This window comes from Musca autumnalis, unplaced genomic scaffold, assembly GCF_047663935.1.
Source record: "Musca autumnalis isolate F117 unplaced genomic scaffold, ASM4766393v1 scaffold_3, whole genome shotgun sequence".
Taxonomy (NCBI): Eukaryota; Metazoa; Arthropoda; class Insecta; order Diptera; family Muscidae; genus Musca; species Musca autumnalis.
In genome coordinates, this window is record NW_027411866.1 from 257,261,414 (window position 1) to 257,279,416 (window position 18,003).

Sequence of the window (18,003 nt, forward strand, 5' to 3'; positions counted from 1 at the left end):
TAAAATAAAGCTAAAAATGTGAACTTTGACCGTGATTTATTTAGAAATCCCTTCAGCGATTTTTTATTCTTTTTGCATTTTTCTCATCTATGAACATTGATGTTTCAGAATCCGCTAAAAATTCCCAGGTGTTAGCGGTTTTCATTCAAAGTTAGTTAAGGTGCACCCTGCATGACATTGTTTTATAGGGGCCCATACGGTCAGTACATTGTCCCAATTTGAACTTCTATATCTCAAAAATGGTAAAACCTACGAAAATACCATTGAGGCCAATCTTGTAGAGCATTTTCACTGCTACAACTTTTTCTTTAACCCTATTTCGATGGGGCTTGCGGTTTCCAAGCAAAATCGTGAAAACCTAAAAAAGCCCTATAAATGTGATTTATTTGAAAATCCCTCCTGCGATTTTTTGGTTTTTAGATTATTCTCATCTGTGAACATTGTAGTTTCAGAAACCACAAAAACTTCCCAGCTGTAAGCACCTTTCATTTAAATTTAGTTAAGGCGCACCGTGTTATTTGTTTCGAGCTCTTTTAGTTCTTGTCGGGATAGAGAAAAACCCCGGGTCGTGGATCTTTGTCAGATTCGCATGTCAAGATCGGTGAGATGCAAAGGATGTAGGGAATGGGTGCAGTCAGGGACTACTATTATTGGAGTTATAGTGCTGCCGGCCGCGCCGGAATATCCTCCATCCTGTCCCGAACTTCGTCTTCGGATTCATCGTCGTCAAAATACTAGACAATCCCGTATTCAACCCAGCAGCAACAAATGCTACCCGATAATACATCTTCTGAACAAAATCGGCAAAATTGTAGGCTTTATGAGTCGGAGAAACATCATGGTCACCATTATCCAAGAAACAAGGCTCACCGTCACCTGCAGCATGTGTAGATACCACCGATGAATTCTTGTGGCCGTGGCTTGAATGTCTAATATTATTGCTCTTTTGGAGGCCAATAAGCGTCTAGTGCTAGGGGACTTCAATACCCAACATACGCTTTGGAGGAGCTCGCCCACGTCAACACTGGATCTGATAAATGACATGTCCCTGCAAACCGTAATTTCACTTTTCTCCGATCACCTTTCTATTACCGTTTCCGCTAACAGACCACTCGACTTCATAAACTCTGACCGACATACTTTTCTATACGAAGAGAAAGGCGATTGGCAATAGATGACCGCATAGCAATCATCGCTCTAAAAAGCTGCCCCTTCCTTCAGATCGTGTAGGACATTATTACAGCTGCAACCGGTAGCTACATATAGAATTATACCAAATATGAAGTCGAAGACCCGTCGATTAAACCAGAAAGTCGCCCAAAGCAAAGTGATATTTCCGGAACTGTTTAACCTCTACCTTTCTGAAATTCAACATCCATAAATATATTAATATAAGTGTGTGGTTGTAGGATCTTGTCGCCAGGTTCTATTGTCAATGAAATACGTGATACGTTCAATTTCTATGTCTACATACATAGCTGACTTAATACAATTCTTCTATCTGAAGATTATAAAAATAGCCGCCGCTAAATGTACTGTCGCACTATTCACCACCTAAACGGCCGAAATTGGGCTCCCCTGAACGTACTGTTCGGTGGTGTCCCGACTCTGACCACTAACTATGCTTAGATATTTGGTGTAACGTTCGATACTATATTTAAACCGTCCGCACAAGCCACAGCCATTTGCGACAAGATCGGAGGTAGAAACAAGGCCCTCAAGTCGCTGGCCGTCAGTACTTAGGGTGCTAACAACAAATAAGAAAGTATCAGGCAGCTGTGCCGACAGATATATATACTCTCAGTCCCGGACCTAAAGATAATAAGCAAATACAATAGTTCTGATGTATACAGGGGTTTTTTGAGTTTTTGGGTCAATTTCTTAGGAAAAAATAGTACTTTTTAACCAGGGCCGCATGTTGCCAAAAACTTCAAAACAATCCCAGACGAGTCCTTAGACTGCTTAAACTTTGTGCGGTAGGTACAAGAGTGGTCCGATAGTAGTCGATATTCGAACAAAATGTTTGGACGAAATAGGTTTTATCCATTTGAGGATTACCTTACATACTTTTTTGGAGATTTTGGAGAAAGAAAATTGCGCAAGAAGAACTTTTTGGAAAACAAATTCTGAACAATCCGAGACGAGCTGCTAACCTGTACTTTTCCCAAATGTTGTGTGGGAGGTACACATACCAACCTGATACATGACTAGATGCAATAATACGATGTGCAAAATTTTGTCCAATTAGAAGCTCTCTGGGAGAGTTATTTCTTGGAGCACTAAGTTTGGGCAAAGTATTACGAATGCCAAATTTTGGACCCGATCGGTTGCTCCGTTCTAGAGCTACGAGGGATGCACGAAAAATACCTGGGCTAGGCAACACCGCGTATTGCCAGGCACCATTTGATTTTTTTACAGTTTCACAGTTTTAAGCCTAGACTTACTCAGGACAGCTTGTCGTAAGACTATGTTTGCAAAAAAAATTAATTTACCTGTGAACATTTTCGTCCAAATATTTTTCACAACTTTCGACGTGGATAATCACCGCAAGAGTGTATCGATAAAATCCTTGTATGTCGATAAAGGACCATCCTATGGGACTATGAAAAACTGGTTTAATGAGTTCAACCGTGGTCGCCGCCGGCCAAAAAAACGAAGGTCGTGAGCGTGGCCCAAAATCGGTGGTTGTGCTAGAAAAAAATGATTTTTCTCGTTAGATCCAGCAATATTGGACAATCGCTCCTGTGAATTGGTTCAAAGAAATTGTGCATAAAATTGATTGCGGTGCTTCAAACGACGTTTATAAGATCGTCACAGACGACGAATCTTCGATCTATGCTTATGAGCCTGAAACAAAGCAGGAATCGGCCGTTTGGGTCTTCGAAAGCGAACCAAATCAAACGAAATGTTTTCATGTAAGAAGCACTTCGAAGCAAAAGGTTGCCTGTTTCTTCAGAAAAACTGACCGTGTGGCGACTATACGGTTTGAGAAATATAGGACGGTTAATTCTGAGTGGTACACTACAATTTGTTTGCCTGAAGTCTCCTAAGAAATTCAAAAAACCAACAAGAGAAGGCAAATCATTCTGCATCATGACAATGTGGACTCGCATACATCGATTCAAACCAGGGCCTGTTTGACCGAGCAAATCGAGGAATTAATGAGTCATCCGCTGTACAGCCCTGACTGGGGATCCAATGCCTTCATTTGATTCCAGCACATCCAGAAAAAAGGCGTGGTCAACTATTTTTGTTGCCTGAAGTTACAGCATCTTCAGGCGTTCAAAAACGATGTTTTGGAGATGTCTAAATCGGAGTGGAAAAAGTGTTTCGCCAATAGGTTTGAGCGCAGGAAAAAGTTTATACATCATGCTGGAGACTACTTAAGAAAACAATAAAGCGGTTTTTATGGTAAATATTCGCGATTTTATTGTTAGGCCAGATAGTTATCGTTCAGCCCTTGTATCGTGCGCACCAGCCAGCTAGACAGACTGACAAACGGACGGACATTGATCTATCGACACCAAATTGTCTGAAACAGATTTCGTCCAAACATGGAAGAAACCTTTGTTAAAGGTATAAGGAAACTCTGTTGACCTCTTATAATGCTGTAGTCTGGTCTATTTTAAATTACGCAGTGCTGGAAGAATATTCACACCTGCCAGAATGCCGGCTTGATGATTGCATCAGGTTGCCTTCTTATGATCATGTGGATAATCTTCACAATCTTGTAGACAGACGTGAGGTCATATCACTTGAAAGAATGTCCCGTTGTTAGAAAAGTCGTCTGATACTGATCTGGTCGCAGAAGTTCTTTCCTATTTTGACTGAAGATCGCGTGACAGTTAACGTCAACGTACAAAGTCGAATGCGCTTTCCTGGTATAACGAACTCAAACAGGGTTGGGAAAAATCGTTGAACGTATAGGCTCTTTAAATCAACTTCATAGTACCGATCTGCATATCTTGAGTCTTCGCCAGGATTTTCTGTCTATCCACGTCTAAAGCCGCATCGATATTCACTATAATCTCATTGGCCTTGGTCTGTAGTTTTCCACACATTATACTGGAATTTTATAAGAAATGGAGGGTAGGGTTATATATACAGACCATTCATTAAGTCTGGATGCTTAAAATTCTATAACAGAAGCGCTATTTTCAGTTTTTGCCAGCTTTTTGCCTCACTGCTATGCACAGTGGTTCCGCCCGTGGACAAAAATCGAAAAATTGATGGCGACAAATGTTATTGCGATTGAAATAAATATTCTCTAAACATATCAAATTTTTAACATCCAGCCTAATTTTTGTAAATTTACAGCGGTTATACGCCAAGATATGTCGAAGAAGTTATGATTTGTATGTGAGGCCTTAAAAACGAAAAATACATGCGCAAAGCATTCGTAGGTTATGAGTAAAATTATAAAAAAAATGGAGAGGTAAAAGTGAAATTTTCAAAATGAAACTTATAGGTGATGGCATTGGCAATGTTTTTACGAAAAAAACAAATTCATAATTCGTTTCCTAACTTCATTAAAAATAAATTCTTAATAAATGACTTTTTCTGCTATTTTTAATATAATTACTATTAATTTATGTTGAGTTTTACTAATGTTGTGAGCATTTGTAAGTCTCGAAATTTTTTTTAGAATGCAGGGGAAGATCTCTTGTTTACGATTAAAAAAAGTCCAGCTGCCCCCATCTGCCACCCGCTAAGTTATTCCTCTTACACCACGCCCGTAAAATCGTCAACATTCCGAAAATCGGGAGGTACGTTTATATGGGAGCTATACCTAAACGTAGACCGATATTGACCATTTTTTGCATTGAGGTATTTGGTTCACTCAGAAGTCAAAATGCCAAATTACAGTCAAATCGGTTGGAAAATTTCGCTAAAATTGTCAAAATACCGAAAATCTAAGGGTACATTTATATGGCGGCTATAACTAAACGTGGACCTATATTGAATATTTTTTGCAAGGAGGTAGTTTATTCACTCAGAACTCAAAATGCAAAATAACATCCAAATCGGTTGGTTAGTTTGGCCAAAATCACCACAAATCGGGCGGTACCATTCTATGGGAGCTATACCCATATATGGACCTACATCCACTAAAAATGGTTTTCTATCTTTTTGGCTTGTTATAAACCTACGTTTAAAATTTGGAGGCGGTAGCTCAATTAGAACTATTTTTGGCACTCTTTTCCATACAAGTGGGACCACTGTGCTATGCACAAATTTTAAATCCTATTTGTTTCCTTTACACCTGGACTTGTTAATTTTCACGATTTTTCATGTATTTGTTCATTAAGGAAAAAAACTTTCTCCTCCCTTTTTCTCGATACCTCTCTCGTATGGTACGTGTGGTTGCTGATTGTAGGGTAGCTCTGATACCCAAGTACGGACTTTGGCCTGTTTCTATGGAGTAGGCAATACTTTGCCATTGTGCTGGAAGCTATGGACTTTTTAGTCAATGAGTGAAAGCACCACCTGCAAATCTAGAGTGACGCACGCTTTCGCCAACTCTTGGAAAAGAATTAAATATAGAGCCTTCCAGGCAGCTTTGTTCTCGATAAACATCTTTACTATGTGTGAAATTAGGGACTCGGGAATATGAATAGAATACCATTCTTTTAAGTCAAATATCACTGATTCCGTGGAATATCATTAGTTTCGCGTTTTCTTGAGTTTAATTTGGCTTGGTTTCCGGTCATTTCAGTAGTGATGAGACGAACACTGGAAGAATTTTGAATGTAAGCCAATCCCATTATTTAATAATGTTCTATATAAAATCTTGATCCTTTGGCGTGAGACGAAAATAATACAGGATCTAATGAAAGATGAGGGGGTCCATTTTCCATCAGATTATGTGTTATTTTCGACATTCGACATTTTACGATCTAAAAACCACAGAAGACACGTGTGTATGAATACGCCAGATGTTGGCCCCAAATCAGTCGTCATACGACGTCAAACAGCAATTATCCTCAATCAGAATTGATTCTCCATGTCGTTAAAGTAGCCCGATGAATGACAATCATCAAGATTATCCCTGAAACGAACAATACGCCGAACTTCAATCAACGTGACATCAACCCCAATTTTTGGGGGGATGTTTCAAAACAATATTGAAGCCCACCTTAAATGTTGTCACTTAAAACTTTGTACGAAGGTCTTCAACCTCTAGTACTCCAACACACCCTGCTTCACTTGAAGATGGCACCAATGCATAAATGCCAACACATGCTTAAAGAAATCCATGATTACACGTGAGCAACATACGTGGTGTGATTTTTCGACCCCTCTTGAATTGCATTTTCTCCCAACAACATACATACATACGTGTAACATAAATTAAAAAACTTTTTCAAAAATGTTTTTGTTTCCATTTGGCATTCGTTTCTGTTCTTGGAGACACCCCCATTGTCATTGTTGTTTTCAACGGTTGGTTAACGCGAACACTGTTCCTCAGCTAGCTAGATAGCTGGCTGATGCTCATTAGACTGGAGGGAACCATTAGTAAATATGTGATTGGTGGCAGCAGATGCATCAACAAGCACTCATAGTTTATGGTTGTGGACGGAACCGAACCAAAAGGTAAATAAAATTAGAAGCAGTACAAAAACACAACTAATTTGTTGCTGCTGCCGCTGCTCTTGCTGTTGTATCCGCTATTGTCGCTGTCTTTCAGAGACTCCTGGTGGTAGTGAGGGTGGTTGCCTCACATTTCATAAAAAAAATTATGATTCCTTCCATCATTGCTTGCATTTCAAAACATTACGATGAAAAGTTGTCTGCCCATCCGCTTACCTTGGGTGACAATGAGTGTTCCTTCCATACCATGCAATGATGCTGCGGATGTTGAGATGGATAGATAGATGGATGGATGTATGTTAAGATGATGTTCGAATATTTCGCTGCTGCATGACGCACATGGTTATAAAACCGATGTGGCAGCAGCGCACACAGACACCAATTCCTCTAAACATTTTAAGATTAAGTGACATCGAGAAGTGCTCATAGCCACCGTGTGTTGTTGCATCACTCCACCTCCCCACGGGACGTGTGTGTAATACCTTTTGCTGTTGTTTTTAGTTGCTTTCATTGCAGCGTCCATTTCTAGTGAATCCCCGGCGAAATCGAAAACGAATAAATTGGATTACAGTTTCAAATAGTTGCTTGTTTATTTTGAGGGAGGGTGTGCGTGACATTGCCACAGTTAGAAGGAGAGACCAAAAACAAACAAAAGGGGGGAGCCGAGTAATTGTTTTTAGTTGCGCGTATGGGATAAGTTGATGTTATTGTTTGTTGTAATTATTTAGTTTTCTGTTTTTTTCGATCATATGGACAGTGGTTTAAAGTTCAAGAATGTCAATTCAACGAAGGTTATTTAAACTAGTATCCAGGACTTTGACAAAAGGAACAAAGGGAACTTCTCTCAAATGGAGATAGTAAGTCGAATCCGTGTGATAAATTCTTTATCTTTAATATGGAAACACCAACTCCGACTCTATTATACGTCCTTCCCAGACATGGGTCTGGCAGACTCATACTCTATTTTATTAAGGGTGAACCCCAATGCCTCTTCAGGTTATAGCAGAACATTTTCTGAAACTCTGTATATAGAGTGATTTTCAGTCCTTTGTATTCCTTTGAATTGTCTGTGCAACTGAATCAGTGTGCATGCTATCCAACTTGTCTGGTCAAGATTTTCTCGTTTGTACCTTTAGACTTCTCTAGATCATGGAGATACAGTTAGGGACAAAAGTTTACACATACGAAAAATACATTCGGTAAAATTTTCAAAACGGTCCTCGAACAGGCTTAATCAGTCATTTTGGTTGGTGTCGTAATAAAGGCCACAAGGATAAAAACCATCCAAACTGCTCTTCTGCGAAAAATCTTGAAATTTTGTGTTGGAGGTCCTGATGGTGAAATTTTGAGGGGAAGGTTTTTGGATCAAATGGAAAAATTTAGGTGGTAGGAAATCAAAAAAAAACAATTTTTTTGGGTCACCATAATGGGTAATCTTCGAACTTCACGTAAGTTTGTACAAAATATTACGAAGTGCAAAGTTCGGACCAAATATATACTGAACCAAATATGGAAGCCTGGGAAATCTGAGTAAAACGTCCTTTAAGTCTCTAAGTGTATTAAGAAGCTACTGAATGCATTTTGTAGATAAAAGATGACCTCGGAGTCTCCGATATTCATTTTAACCAATATCCTGATCATTATACTTGAAGATCCAACGACTTATAAATATGGTTGGTTGTAAGCAATCGAACCATGCTACTTCAACTACACTCTAAAATTCTTCCTTTTGATACGTACACCACAATAAGGACATAATTTATTTACATTGTCCCCCATTGCATCTTCGAGCGAAAAGGAATCACTGTAAAGTAACGTTTAGAATCAATAAAATGTTACTTAGATGGATAGCTGACATCAATAACTGTGGCAGAGACAAAGTTGTCGTTCGGATGTGTTTCGAACCAATGAAGGAAGAAATAATGGATCGTTTGAAGTTGCATCATATGATGATGGTGCATCATGCATAACTTGAAGCAAAACGATTCAATAAAAGATAAATAGTTGTTGTTACCTTTTGTAGTTTGCTTTTTTTCATTTTTCATTATGCATGTCAGGTGAGTTTTTTTATACTCCCTATCTCCCTATCTTCTACTTGGGAAATGAAAAGCAATGATGTCTCAAGAACGTTGAGAACGTCACATGAATGATGAGAGTTATGAATTTTGAGAGTTGTATTTATTTCTTTGAATGAAAAATGATTTGAGATTTAATTTGAAAATATGAAGGAGCACATCATTTTCTTGTTCTTAAAGTTTTCATATTTTAGATGTAATAGTGTCTGGTTTTGTCTTCCTGTACGAGTACACCACAACTGCCTCCTTACCTACCTTACCCAAATCCTTGACGTAATGGATGTGTTAATAAATTAGGATCTAAGATTTTCTCATCTTCTGGAAGATTAGATGTGTGCATGTCTCCGGTTAAGTGCTTTGGATGGATGTGAACAGGAATGTGTGTCCTCCTCAATGCACGTTGAATGTTGTTCAAGTGGTGGCACACAAATCCTTGGCATATCACCCACATGTACATTAACACCACCTATGTGTATGTGTGCGTGTTTGTGTGTTCAGCTCAACTTCCGTGTTGTAATTCACGAGTTCACATTGATAATTTCCCATATCTGTTGCAACGCATCATTTAATGCATCTTTATGGGGAAATCATGTAGCCAGCCAGAAGGTGGGATATGCTTGCACTCTAGTTTCGTGTTTTTTATTATTATTTTGTATCCTCAATATCCTGTCAAAATGAAGTGGAGTATAAAATTAATTGCTGATTGCTAGATAAGGTTACAGCGCATGGATAGGATTCTTCTCTTCCGTGGTTTTTATTAAAAATAGAAAAGTTGTTGGTGTGAAATTCCATAAATTAAAATTTCGATGAATGGAAGGAAACATTTAGTTGAAGGGAAGATATAGAATTTAATAAACCATACGATAACCATGGGCACACATGGATGTTATTTAAGAGAAAAATAACCGAGGTATTCAATTAGAGGATGCGTTTTTTTTTTAATGTTTCGCTTAGAGAAAAACAATACGAATAACACCAGTATTGGTAAATTTTAAAAGCAAAATTGTGAAGGAAATGTAAAAATAAATGTTCAAAATACTTACGGTTTCGGTAGTTCTTAGCGATAACTTTTTGGTCACTTACTTACGGACGAATTTCGTTAACTACACTATGCAACGCTGAAAATGCAAACAACTGCTAGTATGCATTTTTTGAAAGTACATATTTAGACTACAAAACCCCTAGTAGGGTTTTGTCCTGTCAGATCCACTTCGGATTTTATGGCCTCATCTAAACCGGGTTAAATCTACACTTTTTTGAATTTATCAGGCCTTTATCTCAGAAACGAATATGAATTTAGCCTTGCTGTCTTTGGCAATATTGTATCTCTAAATTGGTATAACTTATCTTTTGAAAAAACCACATAAGAAAAACTCCATCTAGGGCATCAAAATCTATAAAATATAGAAAATTTTACATAATTGCTGAAATTCTGGTCAGAATCGGCTAAACTATTGGGAGTTAAACCAAGTAACCTTTTGCAAAAATCTTCCAAATAAAGTTCTCAACAATTCTTTAGAACATTCTGAAACTCTAAAAGGCTTACTTCATGTTGTTTCAACGGTATTTTGTCTCATATCTTTTACAACACGTATTTCAAACACATTTCACACCAACAGTTTATTCTCGCATTTCGGATTTCACTACATTACACAGTGGATCCACCCATTGGCCAAAAATAAAAAAATTAATGTCAAAATTTTGGAACAACATCTGGTAACTCTGACAGCTATGACATGGACCTTTTTAAAAATATATTAATTTTTGTTTCATTCGAACGCGATCTTCTTAAGAATAGCTTCAAAAGTCGGAATATTTGACTAATATTTTTTGTTGTGAGTACAACCTATATTTTAAGTGCAAGTAAATATATTCAAAATATCGCGAAACTAATACGTAGCGCAAAATGTTATAGTGGATTTTGAAGGGGGAGGTAATACCTATATTTTCATTAAAAAATAGTGTCTTAGCGTGTTGTGGAATTCTAGTTAGCTGCATATTTTCTTAGTGTATTTTGTAATGCCAATTCGATCATATACTTAAATTTGACCTAAGATTTTAGTCATGATGCCCACCAGTGCCCACCTCGGGAATAATTTTCCAAAGTAGTTCAGGGGTTTAAGATTATTCAGTATTAAAATCAGCTGCCATCTAGTGCCAGACTATAAATGGTGGACCGCTGTCTAAAGCTGCCCTAGAGTAGGGTTTCTATGGATATATTGGCGTATAACTCTGTTATCTGACCACGTACATTAACATAATTGGTATCAGTGGCAAGATGAAGAAATCTTCTTTCAGATTTGTCTTACGTTGGCGGTACTTGCCTTCCAGGAAGAACGCTATAAGATCAATATTAAAAATTTTACCAATTTTCAGACAAAAATTTTGATTTTTTTAATCCGCTAAATTGGTTAGATTTTATGTTGTTTTGGAGATTGTTTTGTTTCCCCAAGCCTATTTTTGCATCATACGATAATCGGGACCTTTGTTCATATCATTTTGTATTAATACCATAAAACAATTCTTACCGTATACCCCCTCCAGAGGGGAAAGGGGGGAGAAAGTTACGCTCGTGGTATCTTAAAACAATCTTCGCAGCATCACAAAGCTGTAACCAGCGCATTAGCTTGATATTTACACGGGAAATATTTTTGGCCACTTTCTCCATACAAGTGGATCCACTGTGCATTATTGACATTTTTATTAAATCGTTGTTAAAACATTTACTGAAAACAATGGCATAGAGGCATTTTACAACAATGACATGTTCTGAAGAGTTGTGTACTACATTCCGGGGAATATTTTTCCAAAAGAAAATATTAAGAAAAAGTTAACGGTTTTGGAGATACGGTGCGAAATGTATAAAAATTGTAGAATTTTTGCATATATTTTGAAATTTGAGGCAATAAATGTAGTTTTTCGAGTTCATTATTTATCCAAATATTTTATTCTTGACCTTATCTACAAATTTGCTTCAGAGGTCAGAAGAAGATTCGCATTGATTTCAGAGATATGGCCCTAAATTTCTTTAAAAACTCAATATTTAACAATGTTTAGATGGGGCCATAAAATCCGAGCTGGATCTGACACAACAGAACCTAACTAGGGTTTCTTGTCGTTTGGGTCTGTACATTCAAAAAATCCTCAGTTCGAATTGTTTGCACAGGATCACCTTAAAAATGTTCCACAGTGCTATCGAAATAATAAGCGAAAACATTTTCCTATAATAGACGATTATTTAATTCTGTAGTTAAATAGTAAGAAAACAAGTAAGAACGGCGTTAAGTTCGATCAGGCGAATTGTTTATACCCTTCACCACGAACTACGTTGAAGTAAATAGAAACAATTACTAAGCTCTTCTTCCATATTAAGACTTATTCCTTGGAGGTGTAGAATACCATAACTGAAGGAAATCATTTTATACGAGGGCGGTTCGGAAACTTCTTAGCCTATCAATGAAAGAGAATAGTTAGTTTTTCAAAAATATTTTTATTTTTCAATATAATCTCCTGAAACTTCAATACACTTAGTCGCTTTTCTAGCAATTCTATCCCTTGATTAAAATAGTTTTCCTCAAGGTCTTCAAAATAGTGGTTTACAACTGTAATTGCATCTTCATTTGAGGTAAAACGCTTGCCAGATAGGAATTTTTTTAGATTTGGGAACAAGTAAAAGTCATTGGGAGCTAAATCAGGAGAATAAGGTGGGTGGTCAAGCAACTCGTACTTTAATTCGTTGTTTTTAGCCATTGTTAAAACACTCTTGTGCGCTGGTGCTTTGTCTTGATGAAAAATTATTTTTTTGTGTTGTAAGCCAGGACGTTTTTCTCGAATTTGTACATTTAATTGATCCAAAAGGTTGCAATAGTACTCTGAATTTATTGTTTTACCCTTTTGCAGATAGTCAATCAATAAAATATCTTTGAAGTCCAAAAAAACCGTTGCCATAACCTTACCAGCCGATTGAATTGTTTTTGCCTTCTTTGGGGCACTTCCTCCAGCTTCAGTCCATTGTTTGGATTGTTCTTTTGTCTCTGGAGTATAGTGGTGGATCCATGTCTCATCAACAGTTATGAAACGACGCTTAAAATCCATTTTATTTTGCTTAAAACGATCCAAACAAGCTTGAGAAATGTTCATTCTTATGCGTTTTTGATCGACTGTTAACAAATGCGGCACCCATCTTGCAGAAAGCTTTTTCATCTGTAGTTCTTCATGCAAAATTAAATGGATTTGATCATTTGAGATGCCCATGATATTAGCAATTTCACGCACTTTTATTCGTCGATCATTTAATACCATATCATGCACTTTGGCTACAATATCTGTTGTTGTTGCTGTTTTAGGACGTACACTACGTGGTTCATCTTCAATGCTTGTACGACCACGTTTAAATTCTGCAACCCAATTTTTTACTGTTGCATATGAGGGAGCACTTTCACCTAACACATTCACCATATCATTATGAATTTCTTGTCCGGATAAACCTTTTTTATGTAAATATTTAATGACAGCACGCATTTCTAATTTTTCCATTGTAAAAAAATTGCGGATGCGTCTTTTTTGAACACCTGTTTCTATATGAAGGATTTGTCAGATCGAAACAAAATTTAACATGTGTTCATAACAGAGATGGAAGTTTCCAAAACACTTAACTTTTTCCTGTTTATACCGCGCTTTTTGTGCTAGGCTAAGAAGTTTCCGAACTGCCCTCGTATTGATACTTTTTATGGGTGGAGATTTTCTACACATTAAGAGTCCAAAATACCAAGTTAAATCTATACGCAATACCAACTTACATCAATCTCAGTTCGAAAATTAACAAAAAACCCTAGAAAGACATAAAATTGGGCAATACAAGTTCATGGGGCCTGGACTACAATCTGGATATACATGCATGGATCATTTTATGCTTCTTCTGAGAACACACCATTCCAATTAACAACAAATTCAGTAGAAAACTGCCGAAACTGCCTTATTTTTTGCAAAGGATGTTTTGCACCTATCATAATTTTTTGTACCCCTAGCGAAGGCTAAATGTCAAATTTAAGTTATTTCCGTGAATTACTTACTTACTTAGCTGGCCCATTACAGAACATTTGTTCTATAGGCCGAACTAAGAAGAGATCTCCATTCCTCTCTATTTGTTGCTTTGCACACTGGAATACCGCGCCTTGTCATCTCATCATCCACTTGTTTGCGCCATCTATTCCTTGGCCTGCCAATTCTGCGTGCACCGCCATGTGGCATGTATTCATACGCCTTTTTAGCGGGTTCATCATCGCTCATTCTTATGATATGGCCTAGCCAACGCAATCGCTGCATCTCGATACGTTTAACAATATTGATGTCGCTGTATAGCAGATACAGCTCGTGGTTCATGCGACGTCGATATTCACCGTCAACGCAGATTGGTCCGTAGATCTTTAAAATAATTTTTCTCTCAAACACACCAAGCACTGCCATGTCTGCTTGCGCAAGTACCCAGGCTTCGGAGCCATACATCAGCACGGGTAGTATCAGTGTTTTGTAGAGCGTTATTTTTGTTTGACGAGATGTGGCTTTGTTTTTAAACTGCTTACTTAATCCAAAGTAGCATCTGTTGGCCAATACAATTCTTCTTTTTATTTCACAACTGATGTCGTTTGTTGTGTTGACGGAGGTGCCGAGGTAGACGAAGTCTTTTACTACCTCAATATTATAGGAACCAACTTCCACAGTCGGTCCGAGCTCAATGGACGCATTGCGCGTCGACACCATCAACTTGGTCTTCTCACCGTTTACCGCCAGACCCACTTTAGCAGATTCTCCTTCGACCTTTATAAAGGTATCAGTTACTTCTTTTACTGATCGACCCATGATGTCTATATCATCAGCATAAGCAAGTAACATGTGGCTATTGGTGTAGATTGTGCCACTTCTTTTGACGTTTGCCTCTCGTATAACCTTTTCCAGCAGAATGTTGAAGAGATCACACGAAAGGCTGTCTCCTTGTCTGAAACCTCTTTTGGTACCAAACTCTTCGGAGAGGTTCTTTCCTATTTTAACTGAGGACCTCGTGTCAGTTAAAGTCATTTTACAAAGCCGGATGAGCTTTGCGGGAATACCAAATTCAGACATGGCTTGGAATACCTTTGAGCGCAGCGGACTGTCGAAGGCTGCTTTATAATCGACAAAAAGGTGGTAGGTGTCGATCTGCATCTCTTGGGTCTTCTCCAGGATTTGCCGCAGGGTAAATATCTGGTCAATGGTGGACTTGCCAGGTCTAAAGCCGCATTGGTATGGTCCAATAATCTCGTTGACCATTGGCTTTAGTCGTTCGCACAATATCCCTGACACGATCTTGTAGGCAATAGGGAGTAGACTTATGCCCCTATAGTTAGAGCATACAGTCTTATCTCCCTTCTTGTGGACGGGGCACAGGATACTCAGGTTCCAATCGTCGGGTACTCGTTCTTCCTGCCAGATGGTGCTAACTAGCTGATGAATACACCTTATCAGCGTGTCGCCTCCGGTTTTGAACAGCTCGGCTGGTAAGCCATCGGCCCCTGCTGCCTTATTATTCTTCAGCCGATTTATTGCTGTCTTTACCTCATCTTGGCTGGGCGGTATACATTCAATACCATCTTCTGGGATTGGGACTGTGGTATCTTCGTCGTCTTCGCTGCTATTGGATACCAACAGATTTGAAAAATGTTCTTTCCAACTTTTCCAACTTTTCCGTGAATTAATGTGGCTAAAATTTTTAAAGTACCCAAAATCGGGGGTATTGTTCTGTAGGGTCTATATGAAACCGACATATTTCAGGTTAAAAGTTGTATACCCCCAACGTAGGTTGCGAAATTGATGCCACAACCTTAAAATGCCAAAACAACAATACGCTTCTAAAAAGTTGTATATACCCCCATCGAAATAAACTAAATTTTAGCCATTCTGATTTGATGATGACCCTAAAACCTTCAAAATAGCGAAAACCTTTGCACCTCGTATTACTTCATCTAGTCATGTATCAGGTTGGAATATGGACTATATCGGCCCCGTTCTTAATGTACCTCCCACACAAAATTTGGGTAAAGTGCAGTTTGAAGACTCGTATCGGATATATTTGAATTTTTTTGCAGTAGGTTGTTTTCACGGTCCCTATTACTACTGTAATTTTTTTTTTTTTTTTTTTTGGATTAAGTCCACACTTCCCGAGATAATGGCCCAAAAGCCCTGCCTGTACATATTAAAATGAATAGTGTGCAAGATAACTCTCAACACTGTCAAAAATTTCTTCTAAACTTAGTTTAACGTAATTTACAGCCTGTTTCTGTATGTCGAAAGAAGAATGTGTCCGAATGAAACACGCCCAAACTTTAGTTTTCGAAATAATTTTACCTTTGATTTTGTTTCAAAACAAAAACAAATTTGGAAAACACACAAGAGTTTGGACGTGTTTCATTCGCACACATTCTTCCTTTGACATACAGAAACCGGTTGTTAGTATTTCGTGTTATCTCTAAATTAGAAGTTTGCCCACTAAAATGTTTGGCAAATGTCAATGATTTGGTATAGCTTCACATTACCATACCTACAGATTCCACGTATTTTTAAGCAAAATCGTGATGCAAAATTAATATAATTTTTATTGTGTTTGGTTCTGTTTTGGTCGTAGGCTGTGGGTATATTTCCGTCAGCACAGCTGACTGGTACTTTCTTACTTGTTTATACCCACATCGAAAATACCACATTTCATCCATTTGGCTTTAATAATAACGCTGAAACCTTCAAAATACCGGAATCGGAAAACTAAGTACCAAATTTCCACAATTTCGGTGCGATATTGAGGCCACAACCTTATACCAGATTGCGTAAAATCAGTTCACAGTGTTGCCGCTCCCACAAAAAAGGGGACAAAAATAGGAGGAGTTGATGAATTTTTGCACACGTACTTATGATGGCATAGGAATGAAAAATATCAACTTTTGTTTATATCGGATCAGAATTGGATATAGCCCCCATATATATTTTTCACCGATTTCTGCTATAAATCGGCCAATTTTTGATAAATTGCCTTCAAATTTAACATGGGATGTTTTCTTATGCACTTAATTTCACTCGATGCCGCTCAAAATCAGTAAAACTACAATACTGATTTTAAGCGGCATCGGGTGAAATTATATATGGAAGCTATATCCAAACCTGAACCGATTTTTTTCAAAATCCGTAAAACTGAACAGGGGCCTAGAAAAATATCCCGTGTTAAATATGAAGGCTCTTCATCAAAAATTGACCGATTTTTAGCAAAATCGGTAAAAGATATATATGGGGGCTATATTCAAATCCGATTGATAAATAACTTAAAATATGTATTTTCTTGTGAGTAGGCTAAATCAAATTGAATATGCCAATAAAAAAATATTCAAATCCGAACCGATTTTTGTGAAGATCGATAAAACTGATCAGAGGAATAAGAAAATATTACATATTCAATTTGAAGGCTATTCTATTAAAATTGACCGGGTTATAGCAAAATCGGTGAAAGATATAAATGGTGGCTATATCCAAATCTGAACCGATTTTTGTGAAGATCGGTAAAACTGCTAAGGGGTCTAAGAAAATATCACATATTAAATTGCAAGGCTATTCGGTTAAAAGTGAGCGAGTTACAGCAAACTCAGGGAAAGATATGTGTGGGGGCTATATCAAAATCTGAACCGATATCGACCAATCACAAGTACTTGTGCAAAAATTCATCAACCTAGGTCCACTATGTTAAATTAATATAAAATTGACAATTCATTAAAATATTGATATATCTCAGAAGGTTTTTACACATTTCGCTTCGGAAGAGATGTCCAATTAACGGAAACCAAGAGAGAAGGTGGCAATAGGTGGCAATTAAAAGAAATATTAAGACTTTATATTTTTTTTAATCAAATTTTTTTATTCTTGATTACGGTAGTTTGCCCATGTCTAGTTGATGTCAACTTATTGTTCTACAATTTTATATTTACAGCAGATTTTTCGATTTTTATCCATGGGTTTCTGGGCAAGCAGATAAAACAGAACTTGATGTATTTGAGGGAATATCCTACGAAAGATCTACGGGTCAGTTACAAGGATCGTTTTGGTTAGGCAATGTCATGAGAATAAGCTATAATAAATCCACTAATGCCACCGTGGTGCAATGGTATGCACGCCCGCCTTGCACGCAGAAGGTCGGGGGTTCGATTCCCCGGCCAAGCAACATCAAACATTTTTCAACGGTGGCAAAATACCCCTCAGTAATGTTGGCGACATTTCCTGAGTATTTCAGCCTTGAAAAACTTCTCCATAAGTGGTGTCTTAAGAC